Raw genomic sequence first — 14,126 nt, 5'->3', positions numbered from 1 at the left:
GAGAACACCATTCCAAGATGGCGCCCACAGCGGCGTAAGGGGTGTAGTCCTATGTCTATGACAATGCTTATGATTTGTTTGTTTGTTTATAACATGGACTGTTAGATGTGGACGAATGACACACTGACGAAGGCTCACGCCGAAACGCGTCTGTGCTTTTCTTTTTCCCTCTAATTAAACCCTGGTTTGACCTTGGTCCGCGAGTGCTGCCTCTTTCTTTTGGATTTTGGGAGAGTTGAGCGTAATATATATATATATATATATATATATATATATATATATATATATATATATATATATATATATATATATATATATATATATATATATATATATATTATTTTTTGTGTGGACATTTTGAAAGGCAAACGTAACGAAATGACGGTGTTGGCTTTGGGGTCTTCCCCCACGGTCCCCAACAGAGAGGCCAGGTCTCGGGGGCCCGGGCCAGAAGTGGCCTGGGCCAGGGGCCCGCTGGCCCCCCTCCCCTTTAAAAAAAATAATAATATTTAGATGTGGGCATGCCTCGGGGGATGGGGTCTCTGAGGCGAATGTAAATTAATGAAAGTGAACGCTTTTTATTTTTCAAAAATGTTTGGAGTCACGACCCTAGAGCAGCCCTCTATTGTGAACACAAAGGGTGCGCGGCTCTCAGCGCAGACCCCTTGTGTGAATAAGAAGGGTGCGCGGCCCCCTAGTGTGAACGCACCAGGTGCGCGGCTCTCAGCACGCAACTTGAGTACTTCTCAGGTATTTAAAACAGCGAGGGGCATATTCTCAAGGACACATCGCCGAGTTAACTGCACTTTATCGCAGCCAAAATGCTGATGAATTTAACCCACCATTCACAAGCTTGTGAAAACAGCCCGTATAACCAGTTTACTAGCGATAGCAGCCTCTAAAAGAATCGTCACGGATGACCCCAGCAAATATCGCTAATGAGATGCAGAGTAGGCGTTCCTGTGCATAAAGCAGCGTACATACCACTTCGTAACTTTCTCAACCACCAGCCAGCAAGATCGGTGAAGAGAATATAAAACAGGTGATAAGCTGCGTTAGAACCAGGAAGTTTACACCTGCTCTGACCTGGTGTAAAGTCGGAGTACAACCTGCAACATGAAAGAGAGCCCACCCCACAGCCACACCTGAACAACAACAGATGCAATGGAGCCAGCGATCATGCAGCTCGGACACCCAACAGTGCTCAGACATCCCTCACCACCAGCCCCTTATCCGCAATCCCCCCATGAGCCCCGTTAAAAACAAACGTGATAGCTACCTTCTGAAATCTGGAACGTAACAAATCGACTGATGTTGCACAATTATGATAAAAAAGATGCATGTGAGGTTGGACAAATGAGAATCACAGTCATCTATGGATTTACACATAAAACATTTTATTCAAACAAAACAACAAAATAAAAGTAGGTACAGCCATGGTTGTCATCCCTCGACAATCTGTGAGAAGAAGACAGAGAAAGAGAGATAGAGTGAGAGAGAGGGGGGGGGGAAGAGTGTGAGAGAGAGAAAGGAAGAGAAGGAGAGGAAAAGAGAGTGGGGACACCGTGGACAAAAAACTCACAGCTCACCTTTCCGCCACCGGTGTGTCTCCAACCATGTGCCGGGACACAGTGCAGCCCTCAAGCTCACTCGTCTGAAACATAGTATAGAATCAGTAATGGAAGAGTACATACAACTGCACATGCCTAAATCGCTGTCCCGCCCCTGCACACCGAGGCTGCTGCACACCATCCACTCTCACTGCCCAGAGGTGTCTGCCCGCCCCTGCGCACCCAGGCTGCTGCACCCCATCCACTCCTACCACTCAAAGGTGTCTGCCCACTCATGCACACCCAGGCTGCTGCACACCATCCACTCCCACTGGCCAGAAGTGACTGCCCGCCGCTGCGCGAACAAGCCTCTGTCACTGGCGTGTGTCCAAGAGGGCCCGCCACGTTCCAAAGCAACATCCTCAGCAGTGGCATACATGCGGTCCAGCCAAGCTCACAATTCAAATCGGTTCTTGATTGCCAGGATGGTGTGTCGAGGCCACCCATCATCGCAGGCTGCACACCCACTCAGCTCTGGTGGCACAAACTCATTGTAATTCAAGACATCGCCACATGACGGGAGGCATGTGTTGGGGGGTGGGTCAACAATCTGTGAATCACAGCCTGAAAGACAAAAAGCAAGATAAGATTGTACATCATGCACCCATCAAAGGAGAGAGAGAAAGAGGGAAAGAGTGAGAGAGAGAAAGAAAGAAAGAAAGAAAGAAAGAAAGAAAGAAAGAGTGGGAGAGGAAGACAGAGAGAAAGAGTGAGAGAGAGAGAGGAAGAGAGAGAGAAAGAGTGAGAGAGAGGAAGAGAGAGAGAAAGAGAGAACAGATTGAGAGAGAGGAAGAGAAAGAGAAAGAGTGAGAGAGAGAAGAAGAGAGAGAGAAAGAGAGAAAGAGTGTGAGAGAGAGAAAGGAAGAGATAGAGAGGGAAAGTGAGTGCCAACACTGCAGACAAAACCCTCACTGCTCACCTTTCCACCACCAGTGTGTCTCCAACCACGTGCCGGGATATACTGCAGATCTCAAGCTCACTCATCTGAAACATAGTATATAGAATCAGTAATGGTAGAGTACATACAACTGCACATGCCTTCCTCGCTGTCCCGCCCCTGCACTGCCAGGCTGCTGCACCCCATCCACTTCCGCAGCCCTGAGGTGTCTACCTGCCCCTGCACACCCAGGCTGCTGCAACCCATCCACTCCCACTGCCCAGAGGTGTCTGCCCTCCCCTGCACACCCAGGCTGCTGCACACCATCCACTTCCACTGCCCAGAGGTAACTGCCCGCTGCTGTGCAAACAAGCCTCTCTCCTCAACATTCGCCACCGGCGTGTGTCCAAGAGGGCCTACCACATGCCAAAGCAACCTCCTCAGCCATGGCGTACGCGCTGTCCAGCCGAGCTCACAATTCAAATCGGGTCTTGATTGCCAAGATGGTGTATTGAGGCCACTCTTCATCGCAGGCTGCACACCCGCTCAGCTCTGGTGGCACTAACTCAGTGGAACTCAAGTCATCACCATGTGGCAGAAGGCCCATGTCGGGCAAAGTGCCTCACCTGCCACCAACTCTGTGTACTTCAAGTCATGGGAGAGAATGGAAATAGCCTCCAGCATGTGCACCCAGCCCTTTCCTTTTTATTGGCAGGGTCACATGTTCTGTGATGCCTGTGCTCCATGGTTGTGGTGTGGGTGTAAACCAGCAGTGAAGGAGTGGCTGTGGCATGCTGACAACTAGAGCTGTGATCAGCAGATCACTACAGGGAAGACTTGTGACATGTAGCTTTGTCGTTACTCCCTGTAAGCGTAAGCGGAGTGGGCTGGCCTGGCGTATGCCAGTCCTGTGTGAGGCTGTGAACAATGACTCTGGAGCTATGGGCATGGTTCTGTCCTGAGCTGTATGAGGAATCAACTGATGCAGGTGTCTCTGTTGTAGAGTTGCTGCCACGTGGGCCGCAAGAGCCAATGTGTCATCCTGTGACCCAAGTTGCACAACATGGGCAACATGGAAGGTAGGGGGAATCACTGACCCTACATTCATCCATACTTCCACACATGAAAGATCATGCACATGACATATCTGTGTGGATATGAATGTTTATTTCACATTCAGTGGAGTGTTGCAGCTGAAGCAATACAGGGCCACGCAAAGCCCAAATTTAAGTTTTTGGCACATGGAGGGTAACCATTTAGAGCCAAGCTCGTGCTCGGGGGTTAGGCTCCGCCAACATATGTACTTATCCAATCACTCTGCCAATTCCCAAGCACTTTTAAATTCACTATACACTCTCCTTGCAGTACTCTAATGATCGAGTGTCTACCTATGTACATATACAATGACAGAGACAAAGGTACATAACCAAGGTTTTCCCCACTGCCTGAGGTAACATGGTTGCGTGTGCTGTCCACAGCACAATGTAATGTGGTAGGGCACAGGGGCAGCATCATGCTTACATAATGAACCCACGGACACAGTTAGATAGATATTGGAACTGGGTATGGGCACGTGTGCTCGGCCCCTTTTTATTACCAGGGTCACATGTCCAGTGACGTCTATGCTGGGTGCGTGTTGGGTGAGTGTAAGCCAGCCTTAGGGAATGGTTGGTGCTGGCAACAAGTAGAACAGTAATTATCGGATCACACACAGAGATTCAATCATAAAGGGTCTATGACTTGTCCTGCACTAAGGTAGGGGCACCAGATGTGAAATAATGCACAAAAGATTTTATCGTAAAGGGTCCAAGCATAGTGGCGCACTGACGTAGTGGCAGCAGATCTGAAATCGTACACACAAAATTCTATCATAAAGGGTTCATGAGTTGTGGTGCACTGAGGTAGGGGCACCAGATGCATTCCGCGTGTGCACAGCCAGAGATGATGCGTGGTGCGGGCTGGCCTCACTGGTAGCAATGTCTGTTGCCTACTGGACTGCGACATCAGGGCCGGACTGACTACCGGGCAGTTTGGAATGTTGCCGAGCTGGGGGCTGATTTCGCTCGGGGGGGGGGGCTGATTTCGTTCATGGAGACCTGCGTGTGCTTCGTAATAATTAAAGCAAAACGAATTTTGTTTAGTACACGCAGGTCCCCATCAACGAAATAAGCCCCCAGCTCAGCAGCATTCCAAACTGCCCGGTAGCCAGTCCGGCCCTGTGCGACATCTGCAATCGCAACTTGATCTGAATTATGAGCCCTGCTGTCTGCAGTGTAGATTGAAGGCAATAGTCAGCACAGACATCGAGGAATGCTTTTTGTCATTTTCTCTGGACAAAATCCGAAGACATAGAGTACAATTCTGTCTGCAATTAATACATCAAGACTGAATTCAAATTGTGAGCTCAGCTGACCACAGTGTAGGCGTATGGAACAAAAGAATAAATATGTATGGACAACATTGTCAAAATATGTATTTTCAGGGACTTTATAGTTAGTTGCCTACTGGACTCTGAAATTAATGAGTAAATTGTGAGCCCTGCTGACCACAGTGTAGGTTAGAGGCAGCGGTCAGCAAAGGCCAACTGCCACGTGACATTGACTTGAACTGCAAAGATTGGGAGCATTTGGTCTTCTTAACCGATTATAGTCTCTTACACAATTCGCATTGGTACTAAACTTGAATTGTGAGCCCTGCTTACCGCAGTGTAGTCCGGAGACAACAATAAGGACGGGCCTACAGCCACGTGGCGTTGACTTGAGCTGCACAGAGTTAGTGGCACCTGAAGCACTCAGCGTGTGCGCAGCCAGCGATGATGCATGGTCCAGGCGGGCTGCACTAGTAGCAATGTCTGTTGCCTACTGGACTGCGTGATCTGCAATCGAGACTCTATCTGAACTGTCAGCTCTGCTGACCATAGTGTAGGCCAGAGGCAGTGGTCCGCAAGGGCCAACAGTCACATGGCGTTCATCTGAGCTGCACAGTTAGTGGCACCTGAAGCACTCAGCATGTGTGCAGCCAGCGGTGATGCGTGGTCCAGGCGGGCCGCACTGGGAGCAGTGTCTGTTGCCTACTGGACTGCGTCATCTGCAATCGTGACTCTAGCTGAATTGTGCGCCCTGATGTCCGCAGTGTTAATCAAAGGTAGTCGTTAGCACTGACACAGAGGAATGCTTTTTGTCACTTCCTCTTGACAAAGTCCGAGGACATAGAGTACAGTTCACTCGGCAATTAACAAATCAAAACTGAGTTCAAACTGTGAGCTCTGCTGTCCACAGTGTAGACTGCCATTCAGTGTTCCTTTGGACTTGCAAGATGAATTTGGTCATTGTACTAAAGCAATGTCTTTTGTCTAATGAATTCTTCCTTAATAAGGCTACGTGGCAATGACTTGTGGTGCACTGAGTTAGTGGCATCTGAAGCACTCGGTGTGTGCGCAGCCTGTGATGATGCATGGTCTGGGCAGGCTGCACTGTGTGCAATGCTTGTTGCTTACTGGATTACGTCATCTGCAATCGCGACTCGATCTGAATTGTGAGCCCTGCTGTTCACTGTGTAGATCGAAGGCAGTAGTTAGCACAGACATCGAGGAATGGTTTCTGTCACTTCCTCTTGACAAAATCTGAGGACATATAGTACAGTTAACTCTGCAATTAATGAATCAAAACTGAATTCAAACTGTGAGCTCTGCTGTCCGCAGTGTACATCAAAGGCAGCAGTCTGTACAGACATAACTCTGCAGTGCTGTGCCGCTGGTTTAGCAGGAGGCCTGTGTTGAGGAGGCTGCCTTGTGGCAGGGTGAGGGTTGCCACTGTGGCAGACACGTTGGCCTTCCCAGATGTGAACCATACCCAGAGCCCCGGCCTATTTATTCACACACCTATCCGGGAGTGGCGTAAGTTGGACCAGCCCACTCCGCATCCGCTTACAGGGGGGGACAACACAGCTACATGACCCAGATATTCCCCACTGCCTGAGGTAACATGTTTGCGTCAACAACACTACAAGCACCAGCAGTATATGTACACATGGAGAGGTCTGTGCTCTGCATAGTGAGGTCTGTCCAGCACATCACCACTACACTTGGCATTGTGTCCATTTTTATTGATGGGTGACTTGCGTCCTTCACACATACTTGGTTGCCACATCTCCCAATATTCAGCTATTGTGTGGCTGAGGGGCCATGCCATTTTGGAAAGGTCTGCTGTCCTGTTCTGCGCTGCCTCGGTGGTAGTGGGGGCTACCCAATGTCTCAATAACCCATAAAGACACTCATGTAGCTATTCGCGAATCCATGCAGCCGCTTACACACCAACAGACAGACGGATACAGACATTCACACAGTTTAGTCACTAACCCATGCATTCAGTAAGATAGGTTTAATCACTCACTTATAGAGTCAGTCACGCACCTACTAAATCATCCATTCAGACACTTATACACATTCTCATTCTTCAATACGCCTTTCCCTATATATATGAAACATATTGAAACTTTACAGAAACACACAGTCACTGAATGATGTCATAAGTGATGTCATGAGTGATGTCACTGACCATGTCATGAGTGATGTAATATGTGGTGTCATCAGCACTGCATTGCGGGGGCGCGAGTTATAGTTAGCTGTACTGTTGGACTTGGCCCTTATGGCAGGTTCACCCCTAATCTTTTTTGCTTTTAATATATGATCTGTGTTAGTGATTTTGGGTCTCTGCTCACTTTTTCCCTGTGTCCCAGAGTAAAGTGCGTGCGTGTAGTTAGGCTGGCCTGCCCTCCCATAGGAATGCATGGGGAATGTGTGTGTCTCTGGTAGTTCCAGATGAGTGAGGTGTGCGGGCTCGAGTTTGGTATGTGCGGACTCGTGTCATTGAATGCTTCACAATGATGTATGTGTCATGATTGTATCTTGTGCGGAAGTGCCACTTCTAGGAGTTGGCATATTCGTGTAAAATATGCCTGGCGTGTGATTGGCTGGAGCTAGCTGGTGAGCCTGGCTCCAGGAAGTCTGGATGGGTCTGCCCGGTGGTGAGTGTGAGATTAGCATGCTGATGACTGGGGAGGAGTGCACCTTGTTCCTGAAAAGGCCTGGGTTTTTCCCACACAATGCTGGCTCTGCCCCCTGTGGTGCGACTGATGACCCTAGCCCTGCCAGTGAATAGAGTGAGGAGCTGAGCACATCAAGGGTGCTCCAAAACCATCTGCGACTGGTTTCTCCCTTCACCCTGTGACCAAGACAAAGGATTTAATGTATAAAAAGGGGCTGTGTCCCCATGAATGGGGTTCTGTTCTGTTCCAGGATCCTGAGGGGGCTGCTTCTGTTGCTGGGGCCAGGAGGGCCGCCACTTGGATTGTCTCCCTGCCTGGAGACCCAGTGAGCTGGATCCGGGCCCAGCCTTGCCCCCCCTGCCTGCATCCAGACATTGCTGGAGCTTGATCCTTGTTCCTAGCGCTTGGGAGCTCTTTTCTTTGCCCCTGGCGCCTGAGAGTGCTTTATTGTCACTGCTAAGCGCTGGAAGTGCTTTTTGTAGGAAGGTGGCTACCTGACTATGGTTACCCCAGATTTTTAGCCTTGTGTTTAGCTGGTTTTCGACTTAGTAGGCCTGGTTCCCTGCTAATCAGGGCCCCAGGCTATCTGCTCTCTCTGTAAAATGGATTCCATGTACCCTAGGTGCATAACTAGATTGGCTTGGGTCACCTTATCAGCCCCTGTACAGAGCACTATAGGTGCCCAGGGCATAGGTGCATCCAAGGCCTACCAGGGGCTGCAGCACCTCTTTTGCCACCCCTGGCTGGCTATCTAAAATTGACACAACTGGCTGATCACTCAGCTGGGGCAAGGTGGTGTAATCACCCCTTGCTTAGATATAGTATGCCTATATCTAAACATATCTGGACACATATATACCTATCAGTCACTCCTATGGCAGGCCTTAACAATCCTGGAGGCAGAGTGCTTGGTTTTATGTGAGAGGGTGCTCTAGCATGAGCTGAGCCTGTCTGCAGCTGTCGGGACCAATTCCCTAAGCTGTTCCGGGATAATGCCATACCATATACTCTTAAGTGCATTATAATCCTCGCGGTTATATGTTAACTTTGGTTTGGCTTTATCAAAACATGTCGTGTAAGGTGTCATACTATTTGGAATACAACCCGCTCGCCAGTCCTGGCGACGGGGGTAGCATTCCACCCCTCTAGAGGGAGACAACATGTTACTTTGCTAAAACGCGGTTGATTTTTAAAAGAGCCTCAAATCCAAAAAATGGATGCTTCTGCCACAGACACGAGTCTGACCTGCTGCAGCTGACCGAAACTCAGCCAAGGAGGCCTGGACAAAGGGTTTCCTGTCACAGGGAGGTGTTACACCACCCCAGGCAGGAGATAGTGGATTGTAGCAGGGAGGTTTGAAAGAAACCAGACACTGCCTGGGGAGCACAAGGCTGCCCCTTGCATAATCCAGCCAAACCGGTTCTGGGGCACACCATCCCCTGTCCCAGGGTGGCCTGGATCAAAGGAAAGGGGTGTATCCACCCCCTTCCTGGGTCCCACCCATAGGAAGGGACCTAGCAGGTAATCCAGCCCCCTAGATTGGTATAAGAATGGGAGCAGTGCCAACGCACTCAGATTATCCTGATGAAACATTTGAAACAAAACTCTGGACCCTTCGACATCCAACTCAACGTAGAAGACTGAAGAATCTCCCTTGTGGTCAAGGAGTGACCACCCTGTGCAAACAGGCACCATCCAGCACCTCGATGTCTGCTTTGTTGCAGTTCCTGCCTGAACTCCTGCGACAGAGATCAACAAGATTAAGCTTGCCTGCCTTCTTACAGCCCGATTCCCAGTCCCTGCAGAGCTGAGACCCGTGGAGGCAACCGGAAGCGTGGGGCATGCCATCTTTAAAAGACCATAAGACGCTGACCGTGCAGCCCACCAGTGACCCTCAAAGCTGTACACCGGGTTCTGAGAAGCCCCAACCCTGAGCCACTCTTGCACCGAAGCTCACCCCTCTACACTTGACGAGTGCTGCGTGGGGCCCTTCTGCTTTCTTTGGCTCGACGTGTTGGCCTGGTCACTTGCCAGCTGGCTTGTGGCCCCTGTGCCGGCAAAAACCTAAATACAACTTGTGATTCTGATTGCTCCAGACTTGCACCAGCTCCTCTGAAAAGGAGCATCCTCTCTGACTCTCCTGGTCCGAGTGAGAAGCAATCTTCCAGTCCTGGATGGATTGCTCTTGCGAAGTGTTGTTTGCTCCGATCTTAAAGCCGACAGCGCCAACGGTGAGAGCCTGTGTGGGACAGCTTGTGACCCACTCCTGGATGTCGCAGATGCCCCAGAGCCCATGTGGCAGCGGAGAGAAGCTCCTCGACAACCACCTGATTGCGCCCAACATTGCCTGGTTCTGTCCTGGTTCCACCCTGGTCACTGCTGAGTGACCCAGACTCTGTCCCCTTTGCTTTCAGGTACTTTTCTACTCTGATCCACCCTTGGATCACACCGGACACTTCTCCTTCACATTGCCTGCAGCATCTTCAGCTTCAAGCACCAAGAACCTGCGTGACAAAACCGGACGCCACTTCGTTCCTATGCATTTGCTTCCTGTGGGTGAGGTAACATTGCAACGCCGGTGTTCCCACACTGGTACACACCTCTAGGGTCTGTGTCTAAAGTTTTGTCCATCTGGTTCAGCGGAAGTATCCTAAAACTCTATCTGTGTAACTTTTACTCACCATTGACTTAACATTGGTGCATGTGTGTGCTTTAAGCGCTGCACCCAAATCCAGCAGGCTTTTCCCGACTTCAGCATTGCTTGTCCCGACTGCTCCCAGCGAATACCTAGGCCCTAGGCCTAACCACTGTTCGATTGGTATCTCTTATACCACTTTTTTAATATATGGTTTGAGTGGCCACCCGCCCTCATCCATAATTGTGCAACTTTGTATGTTATACTGTGCTTTTGATTTAACGCTTGAGCCCCTTTGCTCATAAAGAGTACTGGGGATTATTTTAGAAATAAATACATATATTTTTATAATATATACTTGTGTGGTGTCCTTTCATTTGATATTACAGGACTGTGATTGGTAAAACAGCTCGCTTAACACAACGTCTTGAGTTTAGCCTTTAAGGCTGCTTAGTCTATGCTACCATTAAGATAGCTTGTCTAATAAGGTTGACTACCAACCAGACACCATAAGGGTTGTTTGGACTGATACAAGGTGGTTCCAGAATTGGAAACATCATATATCAGGCCAACTTCTCACACTTTTATTTTCATCTAGCGTTGGGAAGCGCTTTGTGTGCCCAGCCGGTGCCCACCCGGCATTTGCCCAAAAGTGCGGAGCATAGCGAGTGCCTACCTCGCTTCATATTTGAATTTACGAGGAAGCCTACCCCTCAGATATTAATACCCCGCCTACCTGCCTGAAACGGGCCTCCGCGCTGCCCGCGACAACCCGGAAGTGTGTGCCTGGCCGGCCAATGGTAGTGCAGTCCTGAGAGGAGGAGCGGATGTCCCGCCCCGCAGTCCGAGGAGGGAAAAGGAGCACGGCGGCTGAAGGGGCAGGCAGGGCTCCGTTGTGGAAGAGGAGCCCGTACCACCCACAGGAGAAGCCTTCTGAAAGTGCCTGGTTCCACCGCGAGGCTCTCCCGAGTGAGAGAGCCCCGCCCGGTGCCAGAGACGACACCCGGACTGCAAGATATGCCCAGAGCTCGGGACCGCCCAGGGGAGCCCCCGCCACAAGTCCAGGAGAGTGGGGGCCCGTGGTGTTGATCCGCAAGAGAGGAAGGGCATCGGGACACATTCCCGGTGTCCGCCCCCCCCCCCCCTGGTAGCCCACTCTTCGCCCCTGGGGCATTTTCGTGTCGGTAGAGCCCCCGAGGCTCTTGGGGCCATATAGTGATTTTCGAGTCCCCCGTGCGGGACTCCGACGCCTGAGCCCCTGTTGTTGAGGGACCCTGAGAGGATCAAGGCCCCTTGTTGATTCAGAGCCCCGAGAGGCTCGCAGTTGATTACTTTCGAGTCCATGAGGGACTCCAACGACGCCCGCATTTTGGTGATTGGAGCCCCGAGGCGCCTGGGGGCAGTTTGTGTATTTCGAGCCCCGAGCGGTTCACGCCCACAGTTGTTGCAGAGCCCCGAGGCTCTGAGGTGCCATTCCGTTTTCGAGCCCACGAGGCTGCACGCCCGCAGTTGTTCTACAAGCCATTAGAGGCTCGGGTGCCAGTTCTTTGGTCTTGAGCCCAGAGAGGCTCACAGCCCACGTTTGTTGTAGAGCCCTGAGCGAGGCTCCTGAGGGACAGTCAGGTAGTTGGTTAGAGCCCTGTGGCTCCCACGCTGTGTTTTGCCCCACCATTGTTCTTGAGCCCACAAGGCTCCAACGTTGGCTCATCAGTAGTTACAACTGCCCAGCACTTTGTGGGCAGTTGCCACGTTTAGGTTTGTGTTCTTGGCTGCCTGCGCAGCCTGCCCTGACATTTGGGACTAAGGGCATTTCAGCCCTTGCGAGGCCAGTTGGCCTGAGGGACAGTTCTAGTGTTGTGCCATTTGCACCTTGCGCAATTTATGATTTACTTGATAATGTGATTCCTGCGCAATTGTTATTACCTTTGCTAAAAGTGACCTGCTTAGCTGATGGTTTTTCTGTTTCTTCCCCTTTGCTAAAAGTGACCTGCTTAGGTGATGGTTTTATGTTTCTTCCCCTTTGCTAAAAGTAACCTGCTTAGAGGATTGTTTTATGTTTCATTACCTGTGCTAAATGTGACCTGCTTAGGTGATTGTTTTCCTTCCATAGGTCCTGATGATAAGGTCCTAGTTCCCTGCGTGATTTTCCTAAGGGTGTTAGGGTTGCGTTGGAGGTATTTACCCTTTACCAGTAATTACTGGTTGTGTGCTACATGTACTATTTTGGTGCTACAGTCATTATATGTTCTATGTGCTAATGGTTATACCAGTAAACAGAAAAGGTTCTCTTGAGTAGGGTGTTCAATTGAACAACTTATATCACAAAGCAATTAGCACAATTAGTATATAAAGTAAAAAAACCACAGTTTATTAATTACACAATATATTACAAAGGATAAGTGGACAGTAGCACTACTATACACAAGTAAAACCAATTAAAAAATGACAATAATAATAAAAGTACATAGAAATTCAAAATTGACCAGCACAATTGATACAAATAAGGGGGGCAGACAACAGTAAGACTTCCAATTGTACAATACAAGGTGTATGTTCAAACTCTATCTGACACCCATGTGTTATGCACCGTCTTATAATGTATCAACACGAGTGTCCGAGTTGAAGAATTATACTTGGAAATGCGTCAACGAGTTTCGGTGGTAGGTTTGGTTTTAAGCCATCATTATCAAGACACTACGTTCTGTCTGTCATGTTTCTGGGGTCAATGGGATCACCCTTAAGAATATTCTTTGGATATAGTCAAATGAGGTTCAGTTGGGACGTGGTATTTTCTAGGATTGCTGGGTTTGCTTCATTTTCAGTTTTTCTCTCCAATATATGCATGGCCCGCTTCAATTATCTATTGAGGATCCTGAAAATGGGCATGTGGTATCTTAAACAATGTTCCTCGTCCAATGACGTCTTTTATCTTTACCAGAACGGAACCAGAGAAGCAGGCAGTCCTCTACGGCAGAATAGTGAAACGATTGTTTCCACCGGGAGGACATGACGAAAGCGCCCCTGGTTCCTTAATTATGGCTGCTCTTCTGCGGCCTGACCTGGTTGGTCAATCCTTGTTTCTTCAAAGTGATTTCATATTGGTGCTAATAGGTCTTATCTTGTAGATGCTGCAGTGAACATGAACTTGAGCAGGAGTGCATTTAGGGCCTGATTATGATGGCTGTTGGACTTTCTTCCGACTGCCATACTATTGAGGATGGGACCACCCGACTAGATGTCAGCGGTCCTCAAATAGGGATTACAATGCAATCGCCTTGAAGGTGTTTGCAATGTGTATGTTTGCATTGCAGTGTGCGCTGCTGGCTGCAATCACGCCGCAGTACAAAAAATACACATTTTGCAAATCCCTGCTACATGGTACAGGGATATGTAGGGGGGCACCATAGTTTTTTTGATTTTTCTTCAGCTTGCCTGATGTTAGACCTGTCAGCTTTCGGGTGGGCTTGCCCCAAATGTTTGATCCCTCTTCCTTCATTTTGCTGAACTTATTTTTGTTGCCCTTAAGAGTCTGTGCACTGTACCACTGCTAACTAGTGTTAAAGTTCTTGTGCTCACTCGGATAAAACAAGGTTAAATTGGTTTACACCAGGGGACGCTCTTGATGCTGGCAGGGGCATTATGAGTCCAAGAGACTCAAGGGCCAAGGTGGAGGCACCCAACACCACCAACGCCCGCACCAGACTCCCACCTCCAGTGCTATATAGCTCACTGTGCATATCCGCAGTGCAGGATGCCCTTGGTTCTGGCAAGGGGACTCCGAGTCCCAGATGCTCACAGGGCCATGGAGGAGACCTGCCAACGCCCCCACCTGGCTCTCGGCTCCAACACTATATTATACATTTTTCATATCCGTGGTGGGGGATGTTCTTGATTCTGGCATCTATTGGAAAGAGGTGATAATAAATGGGGACAAATTGTTTGTATCATTCATGGATTT

The sequence above is a fragment of the Lissotriton vulgaris genome, chromosome 11 (assembly GCF_964263255.1).
Source record: "Lissotriton vulgaris chromosome 11, aLisVul1.2, whole genome shotgun sequence".
Lineage (NCBI taxonomy): Eukaryota > Metazoa > Chordata > Amphibia > Caudata > Salamandridae > Lissotriton > Lissotriton vulgaris.
Note: the sequence above shows the minus strand (reverse complement) of the source record.